General features: G+C 36.2%; 1 pseudogene; it reads right to left on the bottom strand.

Moving 5' to 3' along the window:
• Positions 1-16,440: 16,440 nt before the first annotated feature.
• Positions 16,441-17,142, bottom strand: LOC121366360 (annotated as a pseudogene).
• Positions 17,143-17,402: the final 260 nt, after the last annotated feature.

Below are 17,402 nucleotides of genomic sequence, written 5' to 3'. Positions count from 1 at the left end.
AAAGGGTGAGAAAGGGGAGAAATGAGGGATTCGGCAGAAAAATATGATGGGGGGTCCAATTCTTTTTGTTGTAGAGTTGTTAAGTAATTTTACCTTTGTGTGTGTAGAGCTCATGTGACATCAGTGACATATAAAGTCCACAACATGGAATGTAGATAACAATTGAACAACACACACTTGTTGATGTAGGACATCATACTGAAAACTAGTAATGATATATTGTAATAGTGGAAAACCTTCCATGTCACTGTTTATTTGTACTTATTTGGGTTTGTAGTAAGTTGAAGAAATATATGCCAAGTCTTGACACACATCCCACGTCTTGTAGACTTAGATAAAACTTATTTCATCCATTAGCTCAGTGCTCATTCACTCAAGCATTCATCCATCCATCAAACTATCTATCCATCTTTACATCTTGTTTACACTGTTGTAGTAACTTTTTCATAATTGATGCTATGAATTTTGTAGACTCCATGATACCTGCGTATACTGAGACCGGTTTGAGAGATGTTGTCATAGTAACATAATATAACTAAGGTAAATAAGGGAACGGTGGTGGTAATACATACATGACTGGGTACAATGTGAGATTTTTGTCTACACTCTATTGTGACGACATAACATAATGTAGTTAAAGTGACCATTAGCACAATCTACTTTGTTGCAAAATTACAATGGTAATTAACTAACTATATGGGTAACTAAATATAGATATAATCTATTAGAAATTGTCTGGGGTTTTTTTCTGATAATAACTTATCTATTATAACACATTCGTAGAACAAGAAGCTATATTTCTACAACATTTTACAATCATATTACAATCTACTATAATAGATACATATCTATATATTATACAATTAATATGAACTATGGGCGCTAGCGAAGACTATTCAGTCTTATCGTTTAACTTACGGACTGGTTCTGTATCGTTTGTGAAATTGACAGCTCCTATATTGACTAGGTTTTAAAGAAACTTGGTGCTGCAAACCTTGGCCAAGTCCACACATCTGTATTGTATGTGGTGGGCGTGGTCCTTGACCACGCCCATGTTTGTTATTATAACGAAACCAAGTCGTCTTTAGCTAAGTACGTTATAAAGGGTCTCGTCCATATAAATTATTTTATTCTTTTAGATTTATAAGAGAATGTTTTCCGCTGGCTTCGTCTCAGAGAGCAACATGCTACTGTTTTGTTTTTTTTCTCTATTCTCCTTCTATCATGATATCAATTGGTTATCAGTAGATGTCCCCCTTGTCACTCAGTGCTGCATCACCTTTAAACATCACAACAATGACGAAATGTATGAACTGATTAAAAATAGTACACTCTCTTTCCAAATATTACTCGACTTATTCCATTGGCCTTCACAGTCGAACAACGCAAATTAACAGTGCTTGAAATTTCAGACAACCCTGGAATTCATGAACCAGGGAACCAGAATCCAAATATATAGGTAATATGCATGGCAATGAAGTGAACTGGTCGTGAAACTTGTTATATTTAATACAATATTTATTAGAGAATTATGGTCAAGACGATGATATTACTGAATTGATCGATAATACTCGACTCATATCCTACCCTCGCTAAATGCCTGATGGATACACTCGTGCTAAAATGGGTGACTACTCCGGTGTACAAAGGACGTCGTAATGCTCACTATGTCGATCTCAACCGAATTTTCGCTGATCGTTTCCATAAACCCAGGCAATTAGTGCCCCAGAAACCTTAGCAATTATGAAGTGGTTGAAAGAATACCCTTTTGTTCCTTCTGCTAATCTCATAACGGAGAGCTTTTAGTTGCACATACTCTCCTTTATGACGACACTAAATCAGGTAGTTCTGTTTATGCTGGCCTCACCAGACGACCGATATATTCCGTCAAGTGAGTCTTTCCTCCTATCCAATGCACAGGTGCATAGCAATGCATTTAGGAGATCCATGTCCTGGAGACAACTATGGCTTTACTAATGGTATCACTAATGGTGCTCAATGGTATAGTGTTAAAGGTGGTATGCACAGATTACAATTATGTCCACACAAATGGTTTCGACCGATCACAATTGAACAAGGTTTTTTAAATTTCCATATACTTCAGCATTACAGGGAATATGGGAATGATAATAAAGATGCTTAATTACATATATTAAAGAAGTCATAAAGGAGTAAAAGGAGTCATATTTGATATAGATTGTAATCCAATACCTAATGCTACATTGCTGTAATAGGTCGAAATCATGATGTAACATCAGCTTGTTATGGATTATTGGAGGCTCTTAGTACCAGCGACAATATCGTTACAGGCTAGTGCTGAGGGGTATATCCCTGTCATAAGGAGTTACTGTAACCTCTGGATCAGCTGTGCAAGTCAATTTTACTCTTGAAAGAAATATAACTGATGAGCTCATTACAACTTCTACCGTAATACCAATGATGTCATCATCTTCCACCCACTATATTTCTACACTGTTTCCATCTTCCCCTTTCACAGTCACCCTCACTATCACCTACTCCATCATCAAGTCATCAATCAAAAAATGTCAGACAGCCATTAATACTAATACAGTTTGTGGTACGTGGGTAAGCCCCCTTAAGCAGGTCCAGTAGTCGTAATATCATAGCATCACATTATAGCTACTGTGGTTGTACTTGTATTGGTTGTTATTATTGTGTGGGTTGTCACGGCGATGGTAGTTTAACTATCGCAAGAAGAGTCGCTGCAAATGTTTTATGAAGGTAACTGTTGTTGAACCAGATCGGTTGCCACGTCTCTCAATGGGTCAATCTACACAGGAATTGGTTCAACTCGGTTTCAGAAGCTAGAAATGCGAATGATGTCTGGAAATGAGACGGGAATGAGTATACTATGAGGAGACAGAAATTGTTTGCTGTTGACACCACTACTACATGATTCTGGATAGACATAATTTAAAGGTCTTAATGTTGTTTCAAATAAAATGTTGTGTTAAAAATAAACTATTGCTTGTTTGTTCTAAACAATGATATGTTTTCCCAAATCAGTTGATGTCTCAAAACTTTAGGAAATGTTTATTGTAAATCAACTGTGGAAGATATATCATTTTATGTGAAAATAATACTGAAACTAAAAGTTAAAAAATATTAAATCACGTTAGCAGGAATATATTATATATTATGTTCAGGAGATGGTGCCATTTGTTTGGCTGTTTATCTGAGCTATTAAAGGGATATCCTCATCAGATAATGTGTGCTGGGACATTTCATTTGTACCAGTTGTCATGGTAACTTTTTCTACAGTGATGTGTGCATCTGGTTGGTGGGCTAGGGGTGTAGAGGTGACAAAGGGTTAAAAGAGACAGTACTTCGGTTAGGGATGAAATACCTCCACTAAGACTCTCTCTACGCTGGATTAGATCATTGGATGTAGTTTGTCTCAAGTGTTTTTTAGCCTGCTTCGTGTGAATGATAAGGATTGTAACAGCTTGTAAAAGGTTTAAATCTGATGTAATGTTTGTTGAAGAATTTGTAAAGTTTCTGGAGTTGCTAAGCCAGTGTTTGAGTGATGCATTAATAAGACTTGATCGGTAGGAACAGAGCCATGTGGATCACCAAGAATACTGGCATCTGTTGAATTGCTATATGCTGAAGTGGATCAGTGGACGTGACTGATGGGTGTGGCTGCATCAAGCTGGTACCAGTGACTATGTCTAAGGCATTGGTACACTCACAACAGTTGTTTCTAAACTGGTAGTCATTTGAGGAGGGAATTTCCAATGATGACTTAGGTTTTGTGTTACCAGATCCTTTAGTTTGAGTGTGATAAACTAGTTCTTTTTCCAATCGTACACGTGTCCCAGCTACGAACCCATACTTCCACAGATGCTTCACGGATTAGAATGTCCAATGCATAATTGAAGAATATGGCATCTTTCCTCAGGTGTTAACAGAAGGGGCTTAGCAGCATGACCTTCTGACGATATAACGTCATATTCCATACCAAAGTCCTGTACTTGGACTTCCATGCGTCATTTCTAAGGGAGGGGTGGGCGTGGTTTCAAAGGGGTGTGACTTTGTATTCTGTTCCCTTCTGCTACCTCTACACCATCACAACATACTGAAAATGAAGACTTGTCAAGAGGAATAACTTATTCAGGATTAATCCTCCACTAGCAGTAGGGTGGTTTAGCCCCTCCCCTCACTAAGTGAGATCTTTGTAGAGCAGGAGGTGGTATAGCTGCTATTTTCAACATCAAGATAGAGTCCCGTCCATTTGAAGGGCACGCTCCATTCTGAATAGTCTTGGTGGTAATACCAAATCGCTGAGCAGCTTCTTTCAATGAATTTGTCTCAGCAAATTTTTCAATATATTTTCTTCTGATTTGCTGTGTATTTTGGTTGATGAAGTTTAAGTTCCATTCTCCATCTCCACACTGTAGGAGCTGCAACGCAATATTCTTGCACTTTCTGGAGTGTATGGCGTTAGCATATCTTAACAACTTCCTCTTTCTCTTCTAATGAAAAATTCACGAGCTGATTTACCAAAATAAGTCTTAGAATTAGACTGGTTTGGCATCATTAGAAAGGGTGTGGTTTCAAGTGGGTTGTCATGACAACTCTTCTTGTTTGATGGCTGGAGAGTGAAGTAATGCTTCACATAAGTTACCAGGACTAGGAGAAACAGTCAAACTCTGGGACTAACCCTAATAGCAGCTGCATAGCCGCTACATCATTGGTACGAGGTTCTTAGAAACTGTACTCACCTCTATATCAGTTAGGTGTGTGTGGTTGATGATGGCCGTTTACGTGTCAATTTCGCATTGGCAGGTTTGGGATCTAAAAATAAATTATGAAGATGTAAAAATTTGAAACTCCAGCCTAATTTAGCACACAAATAATGGATCAAGTGGACATATAAAATCCTCTGCTTTTTACAAAACGGTTGGACGACAAAATCCAGCTTTTTCAGTAATTGGGTTTCACCCACAAGTGAATTGTTGTACAACTTCGTCTGGCTAGACCCTCTCTACTACATCAAACAGTCAACCAACTCACAGTACATACTTCCTCTGTTTGTACAGGTATAGGTACATTTTGTGATTTGCAGATGAGTTAGACTTGTATGAAGCATGTAATTGTTGGAGTTGTAAATTATGACGTTGAAGGATTTGTGTCCCTCCAGCCATGATGCTACAAAACTTTGATTTTTCTTGGCCATATGACTGTAGTAGCATAGTTTGAGAGGTTCGGTAGCTGTTACTGGGACACCTAGCTCTGTTGCTGACGTCCCAGCTAGCTATAATCTAGTCTTTTTTCTCAGTGAGTATGTAAGAGGACGACCCTGTCCTGATCGATTTGATCGCTTTCGTTAGCTGAAAGTGCTTCAAACTCCTCCCCTTTTGATCAACTAATTTGATCCATCCTGATAAGTGTTGAATTAGCAATTCCTAACTATACGACTCACGTAATGACCCCCCGCAACGTTGTACTGTGCATCAAACGAACTACTTCCAACTTTTCGCTAATGTATGTCGAGATCGACCTCCAAATTTAGGCAATTTGAAGGTGTCAAGAAATCTTCAGAGTCTGTCTTGACATCTTGCATTTCCAAGCAACCTCTGAGTGCTTACTAGCGAAGTGATCCATGCTTTACAAATCAATGTATCTGTGGAAGTGAAAGACTGTGCAAGTGAAGACACAATTGAGCGAGAGAGGAATCTCAATATCTCCATCTTCCATATGTGTCTCTTCTGTTGGTGTATCACTGCTTAAATTCCTTTCATCAGCACCTGGTCCATCTTCACCTTAGATGACAGTTTTCTTGGTGGTGTGTCTTAACGAGTTGGACGACTTCGCTTATCATTTAACTTTAAATCTAAATTATGACGTAGCAAAAAGGCGCGGACCATCCAACTGAAGCAGTAAAGTTTGGGTGTTCTCAGCTGATACAAGTTTTTTAGCATAAGACGTAGGGAGGCAAATGTCACTTTTTGGCCGGCAGCTTGTTGCTCTTGGACCCAATAGCCAGTACCTGATCAGTCTCTTAGTATAAGAGAGTGGGCGTGTCCTGATCCTAACAACTCTATACCTGGTTGGCTAAGAAGCAGCCTGTACAGTTTGAGGGAGTGGCCAAGGACTCCACTTAAAGACACTCTGAGCATTAGCATCAGATGCTACAGAACCTACTAAATCAGATAAATGCTGTCCCAAGCTAAGATAAGCAGCGGACGATTCTAATGATGCTAGACTAAAATCGCTACCTGTGGGATCCTGAGCGCTGTTCAAACAGATCAGCTAATGCGGCACATCACTGTTAGATCAGAGAGCGTAAGTTTCGTTGCTTGGACTTGTGATAGCTGGCCTTCTACAGGAATGTTTTCACCAGCTAGCAAGGCCAATGTTGATGTAACGGTGTCATCAAATTAGCTGTGAAACCAGTATTACTGGTTGACAAGCTTGACTAACCAGTTGCGGAACAGATCCATTAGCATCTGTTACTAAGTCTGATCTTGAGATGTATCTAACTGGAGAGGGACTGAAGAAACTGATGAAATGGGCTGAGTTAAATCCAGAGAAGTTGGTTTGGGTTTCTCAGATTCTGGGGATAGAAATACGGGTTGGAGACTGAGCTTATGACGAAGTAGGAAATTCTGAGCCCCAGCTCGCTGATCCCGTAAAATTCTGATTTTCTTTGATAATTAAATCTTTTGCATATTTTCTCAACTCTGAGTTTGTCACTACCTCTCTCTTTCCGTACGATGTACTTACCCATTCAGCAATAACATTGTCCGTCTCAGCAGAATACGATAGGGGACGTCCACGACTATCAGATGAGGAGGACCCGTGTTGTATTATTACTTGACGCCTGAGGGTATGAGTTTTTAAACTGGGCACTTAAATCAATGTTGTGACGAGTTAAAATCGTTGAGCCCAACCAGTTGAGGCACTAAAATCAGGATTTTCCTGTTGTATTAACTTTCTAGCATAGGCACAAGTATCTTGGACAGATACTTTATCACCTTATTGAGCAGCGATCTTATATGTTCTGCTATTTGTAAATCTAACTCACGAGTAGTATGAAATCTTTCTCCTTTGCCCAGGAGAATTATATAATGGTTTAGGAGGTACCTTGTTCTGCTTCATCCAAGATTTCAAAGTCTGTTTGGGGATTCCAAACCGCTCACACGCTAATTCAATGGAATAGGTATCTGCAAACTCAACAATGGGTCTTTATCAGCAGTATCAGCTACTGATGTCATCATTGGAGAGTGGTTAGAATCTAGGAGACTCTGTGCTTCAGAATGCGTCCTTGATAACGGCACAATAGTGGGTGTGGCCTCCTACACAGTGATACATATATATTTTTTAAAATTATAAAATCTAAAAATATAAATCATTAATTGACAATTAATGATTTATTTATTTTTTTTGATTTATGTATTTACCTGAGGACCAGGTTGTTCCATTATAGTCTGGTTAAACTAATAAAAAGAAACATTTAATATGGTCTGTTATGTGTGTGGGGTGGGACAGAGTCACTAAAATATGGAGACCTTACCTTAACACACCTAGTGGGGAACAAGATGTTAAAAATAATGAGAAGAAAGGAATAATAACTGTGAAGAAATATTTGTTAGCTCCTGAAGTAGAAAGGGAGACATTTTAAGAGTTCTTTCTAAGAGAAGGAAAAATTATTTTATGGCTTACGTTCACTGAAAAGGATTTCTCTCCCTTTCTTCACGGTATGAAGTAACACCTACTGCGCATGCGCAATCACAAATTAATTGTAATAATTATTATTCATTAACGTTATTAACTAGTATCAATGAATAAAAATACTAATTGTCATGTATATATATTATATATATATATATTCAGACGGGCACTAAAAAATCTAAACTTTTACATTTAAAAATTATTGAATACATTTGATGAGTTTATAATAAATGTTTTCAATTGCTGATGAATGAATTATGAATTAACAGAATGAGGTATCAAGTATTTTTCAACATAAAGAAACCGATTAGCAGTTGTAGTTTTAAGATCATTTGCCATTAATGAAAAATCAACGGTACCTTTTGTAGAATCTTTAATCAACTTCTCTTTGACTTGTTGCGGTGTTAAACTCGAGTCAAGGCTCAGAATGATAGCAACATAGCCGGCTACATGAGGACAAGCCATAGATGTACCAGTTCTTAACAGCTGTGCAAGTATCACAATCGTGCCCAGCACTCTTAATATTAGACCCAGGAGCAAATATATCAGTTACATAGACCCAATATTGGAGAAAGAAGTTGAAGCATCATCGCTACCAGTAGCAGCCACAGCGAGAGATTAGAGCAGCGCTACCAGGACTGTAATTACAGGAGTTACCCCCTTGATTACCAGATGCAGCTACTACAACGACACCATTTTTAACAGCATTATTAACACCTTCATTAAAGGTAGTTATCTTACTGACACCCAAAGACATTGAAAATACAGCTTTTGTTTGATGTTTCTCATCCTTTCTCTTTTTAATAATGAATTCCATGGTATCTAATATACCTTGTACGGCGCCAGTACCTGAGCAGTCAACACACGGGCACTATATAGAGTAGCTTGTTTAGCTACACCATATTGACGACCACCAATAGTACAGCACAATGAGTACCATGACCGTTACAATCTAAGCCTTTCATTTTTTTAACCACTCTTCACAAGTTGATCAATAGCATCGTAACCAGAATATTTTGCCCCCCTTTGAAGTCACTATGTGTATAACGTATACCAGTATCTAAAATATAGACATCAACTCCCATGACCATTACCCTTGGGATTATAGCTATGATCAAGTTTTATTTTTCTTTGATCAATACGATCTATGTTCCATTCAATTGATGATGTATCTTGAAGTTCACCAAGTGCCTCTTCCATAAATGACAGATCGTCATGGTTACTCCTTTTAATAACTCGATCATTTTCAATAAGATACTTTTGAGAGGGTGTTTTTTCCATCTACAAAATATTATATATAATGTATATTAACTATTATTAATAATTATATATTAATACATGTTTACAAGCAATAATTATAAGGATTACTTAAAATTCCTATATTAAGATTGAATCCAATATAAAACAAGGAAATTGAAGACATAAAGTTAAACAAAACAGATTACTATAAGGACATGATAAAGGGGTGTAACAATTGTGAGGATTCATGCATGAAATGGACAGATACTTGGATAGAGATGTCAAATGGATGTATAGGTGTTAAAATAGATAAATATTACTTACAATTTTTCACAACTTTGCACCTAATGTAGCCGTAAATCCTTTACCAATATGACGAAATGGTTTGATATGATCAGCAACGAAAGCTTGATTGGAATCTGTTTGAGCTTTTTGCAACACATTTATAATATGATCTAAACGGTCGTCAGTAACATCATTTTGAAGAAACACAATGTACTTCATGAAGTATTTTTTCACTACTGTATGGCGATTACCGTACATTACTTGAATAGAAACTTCGTCGTTTAGTTGTTCAAAAGCTTGACGATAATAATCTGAAAGATCTTCGATGTGGACATCTGGTAAACTGCGTGATGTTCGCAGTTCCTCTACAGTTTTCCTGCACCATCTTGATCCATTCTTCATGAGTGGTCGCTTTCTGGCTGTGAATCGGTGATGATGCGGCATCACGAAAAAAAGTAGTGAAATTAGAACCGCCGATCGCATGATTCGTAACGACTTCGTTACTGATTTAACGAAAAACGAAGTCCCTCTTCTCTTTTATATTCTCTAGTGACCACTGTCTGTTGTGTCTACTTTCAAGGGTCCTGTTTTCAAGTAAGTTACTTCCTCCACATACGTTAATTATCATGAATAACCACCGACCACAACTAGAGGTATTATATACGGTATCTATGTCACTATATATACATAATAATAGGCTCTAAAATAATAAATATTATGTACAAAAATCATTGTGATCATTACGTATAGACGCATAATGGTGCCAATGTGACAACAAAAACAAAAACAGACAGACATAAACAAATAAATAGTAGAAAATCAACATTTAGAATAGAATACATATATATATAATTGGACGCACACAAATAATATGGAGAAACAATACAAGACCAGATATTATATTGACTAAGTCTCAATTGTTGGTTGTTGTAATATATGAGGAGGAGATACCTATAATTTATTATTAATTAATAATAGTAATAATCAGAAAACGTACCCTATCATTTTTCATTAAATTACTCATTAGTGTGTTCCTGAAATTAAAGTCACATACTGTTTTGGTACTAATCCTCGTTGCCCCTTTAATTCACCTTTTAATATATACAATGATGATATCACACACATCATATGACATCACTTACTTCATAGAAACCATCTTCATCAGGATCTCCAAATATCGTTATGTAATCACCTTCATGAAATTCAAGTTCTTACTGGGGTCTTCGTTAGGTGACTGATGAAAGGGGTTCATAATCATAAAGAGCTGAAACCAGCCTTTGTCCTCCAACATGATTACAATTAGAAACATCACTTGTACCTAATGGATACATTGTAGGCATAATGGACACATGGCAAACATAATGGATACGCGGTAGGTAAATATGGATGCTTACCTTTTTGCTTTTCAAGAGCATTGTTAATTTTTCAGTAATATTTGCTAATTCCTTTGGATCAGTGATATGTTCAACCATGTTCTTGGGGACAAGTCCTGGTTTCCATTGCATCACCCATGAAAAATCCATCTTCATCTAAATTACCAAGAGCCTGCAAAAAACCCGCCAAAAATTAAGAGGTACTTCATATTAACATTATTACCACAATGATGTCATTGTCTTCAAATGTCAGTCATCATTGGCACCATCTTCATTAGGAGAGCTCACAGATGGATCGTAACAATACAGAGCACGATAATAGCCCCCTATTATCACTAGGTACCAGGTACAGAGGAAAATTAAGATAATTAACTGTTATATGATCTGATTAGGTACAGATAACAGACAACTCTTCTCTCACGAGAAAACATTCAAATTATTACAAATTGAAAGTTTCAATTCTCAAAAATACAATTGAAAATTAAAACATAAAATTACACATTCACACACACCACCCACTCAATTAATTACCTTCAGCTATCTCTCCCTCCATTCAGACTGGCTACCATCAGTAAAAAATCTCAATGGCTCCATTAGATAATATACTAGATACACTTGTAGTGCCTCTTATAGAAAGAAGGGACGTGATATCGAGAGGACCCTCCTCTACAGGTACAACAATTGGGCATACAACTTTAGTAATATTAGTGGGGTAGTTCTACACTTGTAGATAATACTGATATATAATGTTCACGTACAAGCTTGTATGCTGAGTGAAAGGGGGTGTGGTCAAGGGAAGTAGAGTCTTGTAAAGTGAGTTTGTTGGAAGTCATCTGCTTTAAGGTCGATAAAGAAGGATCCATCAGGAGATTTTCCTAGTTGATTTGATGAGGAATGACTGACTAACTAATATGATTGATTTAAATATATATTGTATGATAGCAACAGGAGGACAACTAGAATGACGTTTTTGGAGAATAATGAACAACAAACCATAATAAACGAAACAATAGGGGCTGACTCGATACTAGTGAAGAGAGGAGTCGTTGATGTGTTTCAGGATATTCTGTAGAGAGAGAGAAAGGGAGAATGATATAATATATATGATCCACAAACGTGGAGTAATCTCAATAGGTTTAAGAGGATCAGTAGATTCTCCTCTACCAGTAACTGTTTTCAACCGAAAACACAAATATACTATAAACAAAACAATAAAATAATAATAATAATAATAATAAAATAATAATAATAATAATAATATTTACTTCATTTCTAGGAATATCAGAGAGAAGGACAAATGTCTCGCTGTTGGCTCAATTGTACTGTCAAGTTTTACCATTAACATAGACATTGTAGCCAGAGATGTCTTGGGGGAGGGCTTAGGATGTTCCCAATGAATAGCTAGACAATAGGCATTGTTTTCAACAATTGTCGGGTTAACTCCAAGTTAATAGGAGGTGGGATATGAGAGAGAGAGGTGTTGTATTGTGGTGTGTGGCCAGGTGAGAAAGGAACTAAGAAATAGATATTATAAGGAATGGCATAAATAGTTACAATGAATGGATGCATAATTATAACAAATAGGTATATAATTGGATCAATGACATAAGGAGGAATGTTCTACTTACAAAGCTCATCAGCTAATTTCTGTAATAATTACAGGGGACTAGGCCTCCTTCCCATCACTAAGTCTTGCAGTAAAAAATCCATCATCATCAATAGTACCATATACATAGACATAGTCACCCTGTTTTAATGTTAAATTCAACTTCATGATCTGGATTGGGTGACATTATTAATGGATTATAATCATCACATGCTATATACATGATGCAGGCTCTCCATCAAGTGGGTGTGGCTTAGAGGAGTATTAGTGTCCTTAGTCAAAACCACTTCTGAATCCGAGGCGTTTTTTCAGGAGAGGAGAGTGATGTCGTACTGGAAGTTCACTGTGTTTCTCATCATTAATACAGGACCTTCACTGTCGTAAGGATCTGATATTGATATTCCTACAGCTTGCATTTCAGAATGGAGATCAGAAGGAGGGCCCAGTATATTGAAAAACATTCTCAACTTTAGCTTGAGCTATAAGTCCTGAAGTGTCTGTGTCATTTTCTCCCTCAATTTCTGGCACATGTTCCAAACTTTCCTTGAAAAAGTAGCTCCAGTTTTAGGAGATTTTTTCGGAGAAGACCCATGGAGATTTTGAATTCCCTTGGGATATGTTTTAGGTGAATAAAGTGGGGATGTCTGCATTGCAGTATGAATCTTCTGGTAATTGGTTAGCTAAATCTAATTCCTGCTGTAATTCATTTTCTAAAGTTTCCCCTTGACTTAATTCATTCTTTAGTGAAGACACTTGTTCCTATTATAATAATACAATAGTCCCTGATCATGTAAGGTATATGTACCTTGAGACATTGTATTTTCATCCTTTTCTGACACGAGCAATACAAGTTTTGTTTTCCGATAAGAACAAAGGAAATGGAATAAACAATGATCTCATTCAATTCAATAATTTCATTATAATACAAGCGGGAATTTATTGGGCAATTTTGAGAAAGGATAATACATTAGTTCCCCATACACAAACTAGCCCCTTTAATTTACAAGTTATTAAACTAGACAACTACTATGAGTACTGAGTTGTGTGTCTCTCACTAATTCTAGTTGACATTTCCGTGTCTTTTCATTAAGTATTCCACGAGTTTCAGTCACTTCCTTTCAAGTTCAATACAATGTTCTTGGACTCGTTCTAAATCCTAGAGCATTAAAACATGAAACTTTGCAAGCTGAAAAAAAGGGACTCACTTGAGCGCAAAGCACGAGCTTGGTCCTAAATCTTCTTCTAACAATTTGAGTTTCTTTTCAGAAGAAGACGCTGCTAGTTGCATATCAGTAAGCTCATTAGCAAGCTCTTTATTTTCTTTCTCTATTTTGAGAAAGATCTTCGATTTGAGTTTGTAGTTTTGATTCTCATCTCTCATTTCACGAAACTACTCAAGCTCAGTTGACTAGTAAAATCAAATAAAAAAATCTTTCCTAACAGCAACCCTAGACATACTCACCAGACTACTAGTTGGTACAGGCTCTAATGGCTTTCGTGGTATCTTACCATCTATATCACTTGGAAGTTGTAACTCATTTAATTGCCTACGTAATGTTCATTTTCCTCCGACAGCTCCTGCAGGCGGGTTGCTTCAATGGAAAAATTCTTTGTACTTTAATTCCACATCAGTACAGTTAGGTAGTTGCTATATACAATAAATAATAATTAACATGCGTGGGTGGGGAGCTTACATTGTATAGTTTTAGTAATGAGTTTTTCCATTCTTAGTTTTTCTCCATTGATAATGACTTCAATTTTCTTTGGATTACTTCACTAGCTGACTCGAGAGCTGGACCAGAAGTCACTTCAAACTAAAAGTAATAAGGAATAATTAGGATGTTAATTGTAGGGGCTACTTTTGATAACTTTCGTTTCATTTCTTGTATTTTCTCTGTCTCGTGTGGCAATTTTTCTTGTGTAATCTGAAATATCGTTAGCATGTTGTCGAGCAGAGGTTCTCCTGATCTGTTGTCCACCTCACTATTATCACTTGTCTGTTTTTCTTGCTATAAACATAGAAAAATATTTAACATAATTATATATTATAATACATTTAAAATACATTAAAGTATAATACAATAATCATCATTGGTCACCATAAAAAACATTTCTGAAACATTTTAGGCACTATTGGTTACCATAGAAACCCATTTAATGGTATCAATACATAGATGATACATTTAACAATATGTATATTGTATGGAAAAAATGGATGCATGGAGAATAAATGGATGAGTATGGAGAATAAAATGGATGTATGGAGAATAAATGGATGCATGGAGAATAAATGGATGTTTGTTTTTCTTTACTAGTTTGGTGTTTTCAAGTTTCAATACTTTACACCTTTCGTCAAGTGTCTTTGTAAGAGTTACAAGTCAGCATTTCTCTTACGTAATCTCTTTCATCCTGTCATCAACTTCTTTGCCTTGTTTGGCTTCAGTTATCTTGTACTAACTTCTTTCGCTAGAGAGAGAGAGAGAGAGAGAGAGTAAAGAATTAATACCACAAGATACATTTACCAGTGAAGCATTTTCTTGTTTCAGATCAGCTTTATCTTCCTCTAATTTCTTCACAGAATATTCCAATTCTTCATTTGTTTTAAGAGTGGAGCAGATGGCTATAGAAAGTTGATTTGTATTCATAACAAAAACTAAATAAACAATAACAGTACATAAAAATTATACTAATTAATTAGAAGCATAATACAGGGTTATCCTCTCAATAACTATATAACTGAAACTCCAGACCTACTCTCTAATTAACGTATAATATAAAGGTTATCCTCTCTCTAGTAGTACTACTAATATGTTCCTGTAATGTCAAGGGACTACACCACAGACTATAATTAACTATAAATTGGTCATGATAACAAACTTGTGGCTAATTCAGGTACACCAGCTGCTACCTAATATTATAGGGGCTCACTCTTAGTATACACTAAAGCAAGTTAACAATATGATTAAGGTTTCCTTATTAATTACTTAATGAAAGGAGCTTACTCTTGATAATTGAGGTGATGTATCATCTCCTTTTTTTCTTCTTATTGGAAGCAGCTGTAGTTTTCTTGTAGAGTTGTTTTTAATTGACTAAGTTCAACTCTTAACTCTTCACATTCTTGTTCAGCTACTTCAGCTCGATGACTGATGTCCATAAATTCAGATTCTTTTTCTTGAATATCTGTTCTGCTAATCTCAATCTAGCGTTATCATTCGAGCAGCCTCAGACTTGTTCTGTCTCAACAGAGACTCAAACTCAGTCTGGTGCTCCTGTTTGGAACGTCGAAGAAGATCAATCAATGATTTTGTTTTCTTGAGATAAATTTTTGACTTGATCTTCTAATCGATAGTTTTTCGTCTCCTAAAGAGGAATACTTCTTTCGCTAGTTTAGTTTCTCGAGCTATAAGTTCATCTTCTCCAGGTAACCGTGACTGAGCCTCTTCAAACGCTAGACGATGTTCTTGTTCTATAGAGAATCGAAGTTTATCGTTAAATTGTTTTTTGAAGTCGTCGTTCGAGAGATTTTTTATTCTTCAATTTTCTCTTTGTTTAAATGTCTAATTTCTTGATCTTTTTGTCGTAGAATTTGCTCTTCTAACTTTTTTAATTCAGCTGCTTTCTCATTGTCTTTTCGTAAATTGGTAAAGCTTCTAAACTACTTTCTAGTCTTCGTTCATGTTCTTCTCGTAGACGTTTAAGTTCCGCCAAATGATCTTGTGCCATGTGACGACATTTTAACTTTTCAGTTTCAATATCACGTTTTAATTTACTGATCTGTTTTTGAAGATCATTAACTAGTCGTGCGCTTGTGGGATCGAGATTATCAACAAGAGACCGACTCTCACATAGAGATTGCTGAAACATACGAGTTGTAATATCCATTACTAATAGCTAAGGAAGAAAGGAGAGAGATGGGGACAATATGAGATGGGTATTAAATATCTAGTCATTGTCAACTTGGACTATTTGATACTCACCTACCTATTGACAACTATGACGATAATACACAAATTAGTCGGTAGTGATGTCACTACTCTGTATATTTGTGTCGGCAGTTACTGTATAACGATTACTTTTGGCAAGCTAGCTCCTAATCTCTGTCGAAGGAGGCGTCAAGACACTGGCCATACTTTATACCGTATTCCCTCTAATTATTCGTACAAAAATATTCTTTTTTAATGTTGTTGTTGTCAATAGAATTTTGTTAAAATGGATTTGTAATGATGTAATATGATGTCATTAATATTCTTGCATTTCCAATGAAAAAGGAGGTATACGTACATCAAAAAATTTCCCATCTTCGCGTTCCATTCGAATGTACCCCTTGACAAGAGAATAATAGATGTAATATAAAATAAATGTACATGTTTAATTACCACATGTGTCCTGTAGGTACTTGTAATGAGACATGACTACAATACTGGAATGCAGGCTGACGTACAGATAACACTGGTTTGCTATGGAAACAAATATATATTGTCATAATTCTAGCCTCTCCTCTAACACATACCTGACCAATTACTCCATCTCCACGAACAGTTTTTCCAAAGATCCACTTGAACTAAAATTCTCCAGTGTCGTTGACGTAATTGTACACGTGATCCACTGAGGTTTTCAATACGAATAGAATATCTCCACTATATTATGTTAAATTAACAGGGACTTACTCTTTGTTATATAAATGCTATATAATACTCACCCAATACACACTAGATGATTGTTGCATCTCCTAATATTAAAATTATATAAAAAATATTATAATTAATAAAATTATATTATAGGTACATACTCGACAACCCATATAAAATGACATCACTTGTACTCTAATGTTACGAGTAGTTTCACGATGGACTTCAACTTGTTCTAACCAAGGGATATTAATTTTTCTCTCCCTGATGATAATAAATCTCTCACAATAAAAGAAGGGCCTAGTAAAGACATTACATAATTGATATCAGACAGACAGAAAAACAAACAAACAAACAGACAGACAGACAAACAAAACAGACAGACAGACAGGCAAATAAACAAACAGACAAACAAACAAAGACAGACAGACAAACAGACAGACAGGCAGACAAACAAACAACCTACAGAGAGAAACAAGACAGACAGAACAGGCAGACAAACAACAAACAGACAAACAAACAAACAAGACAGACAGACAGACAGACAAACAAACAAACAAACAAGACAGACAA

Source organism: Gigantopelta aegis, unplaced genomic scaffold (genome assembly GCF_016097555.1).
Source record: "Gigantopelta aegis isolate Gae_Host unplaced genomic scaffold, Gae_host_genome ctg5416_pilon_pilon, whole genome shotgun sequence".
NCBI classification, from domain to species: domain Eukaryota; kingdom Metazoa; phylum Mollusca; class Gastropoda; order Neomphalida; family Peltospiridae; genus Gigantopelta; species Gigantopelta aegis.
Note: the sequence above shows the minus strand (reverse complement) of the source record. Positions and strands in the feature narration are given on the sequence as shown.